Source organism: Physeter macrocephalus, chromosome 9, assembly GCF_002837175.3.
Source record: "Physeter macrocephalus isolate SW-GA chromosome 9, ASM283717v5, whole genome shotgun sequence".
Classification (NCBI taxonomy): Eukaryota; Metazoa; Chordata; class Mammalia; order Artiodactyla; family Physeteridae; genus Physeter; species Physeter macrocephalus.
The window spans coordinates 53,463,317-53,471,096 of NC_041222.1; positions in this window are offsets into that span (position 1 = coordinate 53,463,317).

The following is a 7,780-nucleotide window of genomic DNA, read 5'->3' on the forward strand; positions in this document are numbered from 1 at the left end:
GACAAATACCTTATGATCTCACTTATATGTGGAATCTAAAAAATAAAACAAAACTAAACTAAACTAAAAAAAGCAAAGCTGATCTCATAGATACAAAGAATATATTGGTGACTATCAGAGGTAAGGGATTGGAGGGTGGACAAAATGGGTGAAAGGGGTCAAAAAGTACGAACTTCCAGTTATAAAATAAGTAATTCATGGAGATGTAATGTAAAAAAGAAAAAGAAAGAAAATCATCTACCTACACACACACACACACACACATGCACAAACAGAGGTATATAATTCATCCTTAAGAAAGAAGGAATTCCTGTCCTCTGTGACAAAACAGATAAACCTGGAGGGCATTATGCTAAGTCAGACAAGTCAGATAGACAAATACTAAATAGTATCACTGATATGTGCAATCTAAAAAATAATAATAATAAAGAAAAAAATTGAACTCATAGAAACAGAGAGTAGAAAAATGGTTGCCAGAGGCAAGGGAGTGCAGAAAATAGTAAAAGGTTGGTGAAATGTACAAAGTTTCAATTATAAGATGAATAAGGTCTGAAGACCTAATGTATAACCTGGTGACTATTATATAATTGAAATTTTCTAAGTGAGTAGAACTTAAATGTTCTCTCTCACAGACACAAATGGTAAATATGTGAGGTGATGGAATATGTTAATTAACTCAAGGAAGCAAATCCTTTTACAATGTGTATATATATCAAAACATCACATTGTATACTTTAAATATTGTACAATTTTATTGGTCAAGTATACTTCAACGAAGCTGAAAAAGGATATTATAACTTATCTTTCATGAAAGTAATTGCCAAATGGATTAGAATTAAGTATAAGATAAAACAAACATTACTTTATTAAAATATAAATTTAAAAAGAGAGGTGAAAATTGATCAGTTTTTATAATCTGAAGGATTTTCTAAACTTAAGAATGATGGAGTATGTCACCAGAAAAAAAATCTTTAAGGTATAGACTACATGGAAATATACCATATAATGTGACTAAAAATATACAAGAAAAACAAGAAGAAATTCCATAAAACCAAGTGGGAAAAACAACTTAAGTAGATATAATAGGAAAAGTTTGATACCCTTAATGTATAATAATTTATATCTAAAATGTGTTAAATACTTATTGTGTCCTAGGCATTATTCTAGGAGTTTCACACATCTTAAATGATTTAAATTTTACAACATTTTGTTCTGAAATTCAGATGAGAGAAATGGAGGTAACAGAGAGGCTAACTTACTCAAGACCACATTAGTAGTGAGGACTGTTGGGAAAGACAAATGGTGGAGTATGTCTGATGTAAATATTTTGTAAGTCTGGAATCTATTGGTGGATTCTAACATCCAGGGGAAGGCTTGGATGGTAAATTGTGGTTAATTTTGATCAACTTCAACTCTTAGCACTTTACAGCTACCCATCTCCCACCCCTACTCCACATCAGGTAGCCATGCACATATTTGGGAAAGCTTGCATGTAGCTTGTGGGAGCCAAAGTGGACAAAAAGCACCCTGTCCTCCAAATATTGGGGATCTGTGGTCTGATCACTAATTGCTGCTTCTGATCTCAGAGGTGCAAAGAGTCAGATGGCCATATTTGATGCACCACCCTCATTTTTTTCAAGCTTTTCCCCCTCCGGCTGAAGTGAATTCCAAGGGACTTAAAAAGCTAGCCCCCTTCCCACTTTCATTTTTCTGCTTTACACCTTTTGGGAGCTAGAGATTAAAGACTAGCACATTAAAAAGCAACTGAATATATTCACCATGCATTCCACGGAAAAGGTATAGGCTGAGAGAAGACTAGAAAGCATCTTAAGTTTATACATTAAGCTGATTCTCAGCACAGAGGCAGTCTACAACAACAATAACAAAAACCATAAACAACAACAATAAAAAACACTAAAAAATACCAAAACCCGGGAAGGGAGGAGAATCCAGTTTCTAGAGTTACCACATTATTAGATTCAAATGTCCAGCTCTTAGCAAAAAGTCACAAAGCATACAAAGAAATAGGAAAGTATAGCCACATTCAAAGGCAAAAATAAATCAACAGAAACTGTCTTAGAAAAAAATCTGATGACAGATCTACTAGGCAAACAATTTCAAACATCTATCCTAAAGATGCTCAAAGAGGTAAGGAAGATGTGGAAAAAAGTAAAATTGAAATGATGTATGGAAAAATGGAAATATTAATGAAGAGACAGAATACATAAAAAGAAACCAAAGGGAAATTGTAGAGCTAAAAATACAATAACTGAAATTAAAAATTCACTAACAAGATTCAAAGAGAGATTTTATTGAGAAGAAGAAAAATGTGTGAACTTGAAGATAGGGTAATAGAAATTATCAAGTCTGAGGAACAGGAGAAAATAAAGATTGAAGAAAAAGGAACAGCGATTAAGGGAACTGTGTGACACCATCAAGCGGCCCAACATATGCATTTTGGAAGGAGAAGGGAAAGATAAAGGAACAGAGAGAATACTTGAAGAAATAATGGCGAGATCATTCTAAATCTGAAGAAAGATATGAATATAAACATCTAAGAACCTCAATGGCTCCAAGTAAGATGAACTCAGGAGACGCACACTGGGACACATTATAATTAAAGTTTTGAAAGACAAAGAGAAAATCTGGAAAGGAGCAAGAGAGAAGTGATTTGTCACATACAAAGGATCCTCAATAAGATTATGAGCAGATTTCTCATCAGAAACTGTGGAGGTCAAAAAAGCAGTGGGCCAATATATTCAAAGTGCTAAAAAAAAAAAAAAATCTGTCAGCCAAGAACCCTATATTTGAAAAAAAATGTCCTTAAAAAATGAGGGAGAATAATTACATAGCTATTATTTATGAAATAAGAGTATTTTATAATAAAATAACATTTATTTCACTAAACAAATGTCTAGAATGCATTAATTACAAATTTTTTTTAAATTAGGGAGAAATTAACACATTCCCAGATAAACAAAAATCTAAGGGAGTTTGTTACCGTTAGACCTGCTCTACAAGAAATGCTAAAGAGAGTCCTGTAATTCAACATAAAGGGACACTAGAGAGTAGCTAATAGCCAAATGAGGAAATAAAAATATCTTTGTAAAGGTAAATACATGAACAATTATAAAACCTTGTAAAATTATAACAATGGTACGCAACTCCACTTTTTGTTTCCTGTATGATTTAAGAGACTATTACGTTAAAAAAACAATCAGTCTAAAAGCTAGTAAAATTGTAACTTTGGTTTGTACTCCACATTTTGTTTTTAACATATTTTAAAAGACAAATGCAATTAAAAGAATTATTATTTTATGTTGTCGGGCAAAAGATGTATGAAGATGTAATTCTGTGGCATCAACAATCAAAAGGGGTGGTGATGGGGCTGTAAAGAGCAGAATTTTTCCTATGTTATTAAAGTTAAGCGGGTATAAATTCAAATTAGAGTGTTATAACTTTAGAATGCTAAATGTAATCTCCATAGTAACCATAAAGAAAATAGCTATAGAATATACACAAATGGAAATGAGAAAGAAATTTCAATGTTTCATTACCAGAAAATCAACTAAACAAAAAGAAGAGAGTAACACAGGACATGAGGGACAAGAAGCTATAAAACATATGTAAAACAAATAGGAAAATGACAGAAATAATTACCTTCTTACTGGTAATTACTTTAAATATAAATGGATTAAACCCTTCAATCAAAAGATAAAGATTGACAGAATGTTTTTTCTTTTTTAAAAAAGAAGCAAACAAACAAACAAACAAAAAAACCCAGGAACCAGTTATATGTTGTGTACAAGGTACTCACTTCAGATCAAGAGACACATGTCTGAAAAGGGATTAATATCCAAAATATATAGAGAATTCCTAAACCCATCAACAAAAAACAACCCAATTCAAAAATGGGCAAAGGTATTAGATAAACATTTCTCCAAAGACAATGTACAAATGGCTAATAAGCAAATGAAAAGATGATCAACATTAGGAAAATGCAAATGAAAACTACAATGAGATACCACATTACACCCATTAGGATGGCTACTATTTTTTTTTTTCATTAAAAAAAAATTTTTATTGGAGTATAGTTGACTTACAATGTTGTGTTAGTTTCTGCTGTACAGCAAAGTGAATCAATTATACATATCCAATAGGATGGCTACTATTAATAAACAAACAAAACCAGAAAATAATTGTTGGTGAGAATGTGGAGAGATTGGAACTCTTGTGAGTTGTTGGTGGGAATGTAAAATGCTACAGCAGCTATGAAAACAGTATCCTAGTTTTTCAAAAAATTAACATTATAATTACCATATGATCCAGTAATTCTACATCTGGGTATATAGCACAAATAATTAAAAGCTGGGTTTCAAAGAGATATTTGTGCACCTATGTTCACAGCAGTGTTATTCACAATATGAGGAAGCAACCCAAATGTCCATTGGCAGATAAACAGATAAGCAAAATGTGGGATATACATACAATGGAATATTTTTCAGCCTTAAAAAGGAAGGAAATAATGGTGTATCCTACAACATGGATGAACAGTGAGGACATTATATAAGTGACAGAAGTCAGTCATAAAAAGACAAATACTATATAATTCCACTTATATGAGGTATTTAAAAGCAGTCAAAATCATCGCAATAGAAAGTAGAATAGTGGTTTCCAGGGGCTGAGGAAGGAGGAAATGGGGAACGGTTGTTTAAAGAGTATAGAGTTATAGCTTCAAAATATGAAAACAGTTCTGGAGGTAGATGGTGAAGATGGTAGCACAACATTATGAATGTATCTGATACCACTAAACTGTACACTTAAATGGTTGAAATAGAAAATTTTATGTTATGTATATTTTATCACAATAAAAAATGGGTAAGAAGGTGTATTTATCATTGTATAATCTCTATTCTGAAAACTCAAATTAATTTTGGCAAAATAGATATAAAATGAAAATGTTCTTTAAAAATGGTATTAACAACCTTTAAATAATAGTTAACTTATTTGAAAATGGTAATAAAATGGCATGTATTATGTATTACATGAAGGTGGATCCTTTCAGACTTCCATAGAGCTCTGTCTTCTGTAATTTGTAGCCTATAATATCTAAAAATTCTTATAAATGATTGCATGGTTTTTTGCTATTGCTTCCTTTAATTTTTTTTACTTAATAATAAACTATGTTCATGTTTGATTATTTTGGACTAGCTCACTGGTGTTCAAGTACCTATTATACAGCTAGCAGAGCATAAAATTATTATGGTTTTTTTGTCCCTTAATTGGCCAAAGCTGCAACATCTGTCATTTTTGTGAGAATCAGATTTCAGTTTCAAAGGCAGCATGAACAGTCTGGCACAGCCACATCAGTATCTCTTTGGTTTAATCTTCTTGCCCATCCTCCCTCTTTTCACTAATCACTTTCCTCCCTTCAAATCTCCTTCTCTTCACAAAGCTTCCTTTTGCCTTATGGGACCCAATACTGCATCTGGTCTGGCTATTGATTCTGCAGAGGGTGCCACCTCAGTAATGTTAGGTCATTCATAACTACATGTAGAATTTTTATATCCGCCATCATTTTTCCCTTTGCCAAAGAGTAAGATTTCTATCAAGTAGCCACAATAACATGCTATGAACTAGAATTTAATCAGTAATAAAAGTATTAACGATCATTAAAAAGGATGTAATAGTAGGAACCACACAGAATTTTTCTGGTTCTGTGTGTTTTGTTTTTGTTTGTTTGTTTTTTTACATTTCAGTCTCTGTGGATTCCCTCTGGGATATTCCTTCTGGAGTTAAATCTGCCCAAATAGATAAGCTCTGCTGTGAATTAAAAAAAATAAAGGCAAGGTATTATAGAAGTGTGAACATAAAATTTGTTCCCTGCTTGATAAAATCCTTTAGAATATTGTAATGTTAGTATTATTTTTCTCCCCTTTTCTTTTATCAACTGGAAAGGCAGTTTCACTTTCTGTTATTATAGCACCATACCCTCTAGTCACATTGACACTAAAATAACAAAAACAGACACTATACCATTTCTTTTGTCTCCATCTTTTGACAAAGTTTGCCAATAAGCATAATTTCTACCTAAAAGAAAATAGAAGGAATAACTCCCTATTTGTTCATTTCTGCTTTCTCTGAGATTACACAGCAGCATGGGGAAAGTTCACTACACTATTAAGTAAAATATGACACAAAAGTTTTACTCTTTAGTATCAAAAATATATGAAGTTTTTTTCCAAATATATGAAAAGGAAAAAAGTAATTTTGGATTAGTGTAACTAGCTTCACCCAAAAAACTCTGTTACCATAACAACTTCATTATTTATTCACTTAATGTGATTTAATTTAATAGTCAAGGCAATTGATTTTTCTGAGGCGTAATTCCTTTATTTATACTTTGGGGAGTGTAAATAAAATAAAAAGTAAAATATGTGAAAGTCTATAACACAGATACTATAAAACTTAGTTGTAAAAATCAAGCAGCACACATAGAAATCAATACATAAAATTGATAGAAAAATAACAAGAAAATAACTTAGTATTCATTATGGTGAAATAATGGCAGATTAGCTTTTTGCACATCAATTCCCAATTGATAACTATGAAATACAAAAAGCATGCCTTTGAAGACATCTGAGGTACACCAAAACATCCACAGCTTGAGGGGTGAGAATCACAAAAACATGAGAAGAATATTGAAACAGATCCAAACTATTCAATGTTTTCCCCACAAGACATTTAATATTTTTGAAAGTAGCTACCAAAGGAGAAGCTAATAATGAAGTACAAAGTGATGGCTGTACCTAGTAAAAATTGGTTAACTTTCCAAAATCTCATGGAGCAGGAGGACAAAATTTGAGTTTCTGGGCTATAAGTCAGCCAAGACCTGAAGGGCAAATATGTTAGAGTGAAAGAAAGTATTTACTTAAAAGTGAGCCCATATGACAAACCCACAGCCAACGTCATTCTCAATGGTGAAAAACTGAAACCATTTCCTCTACAATCAGGAACAAGACAAGATTGCCCACTCTCACAATTATTCAACATAGTTTTGGAAGTTTTAACCACAGCAATCAGAGAAGAGAAAGAAATAAAAGGAATCTCAATCAGAAAAGAAAAAGTAAAACTGTCACTGTTTGCAGATGACATGATACTATACATAGAGAATCCTAAAGATGCTACCAGAAAACTACTAGAGCTAATCAATGAATCTAGTAAAGTAGCAGGATACAAAATTAATGCACAGAATTCTCTTGCATTCCTATACACTAATGATGAAATATCTGAAAGAGAAATTAAGGAAACACTCTCATTTACCACTGCAACAAAAAGAATAAAATAGATAGGAATAAATCTACCTAAGGAGACAAAAGACCTGTATGCAGAAAACTATAAGACACTGATGAAAAAATTAAAGATGATACAAACAGATGGAGAGATATACCATGTTCTTGTATTGGAAGAATCAATATTATGAAAATGAGTATACTACCCAAAGGAATCTACAGATTTAATGCAATCCCTATCAAATTACCAATGGCATTTTCACAGAACTAGAACAAAAAATTTCACAATTTGTATGGAAACACAAAAGACCCCGAATAGTCAAAGGAATCTTGAGAAAGAAAAACAGAGCTGGAGGAATCAGGCTCCTGGACTTCAGACTATACTATAAAGCTACAGTAATCAAGACAGTATGGTACTGGCACAAAAACAGAAATATAGATCTATGGAACAGGATAGAAAACTCAGAGATAAACCCACACACATATGG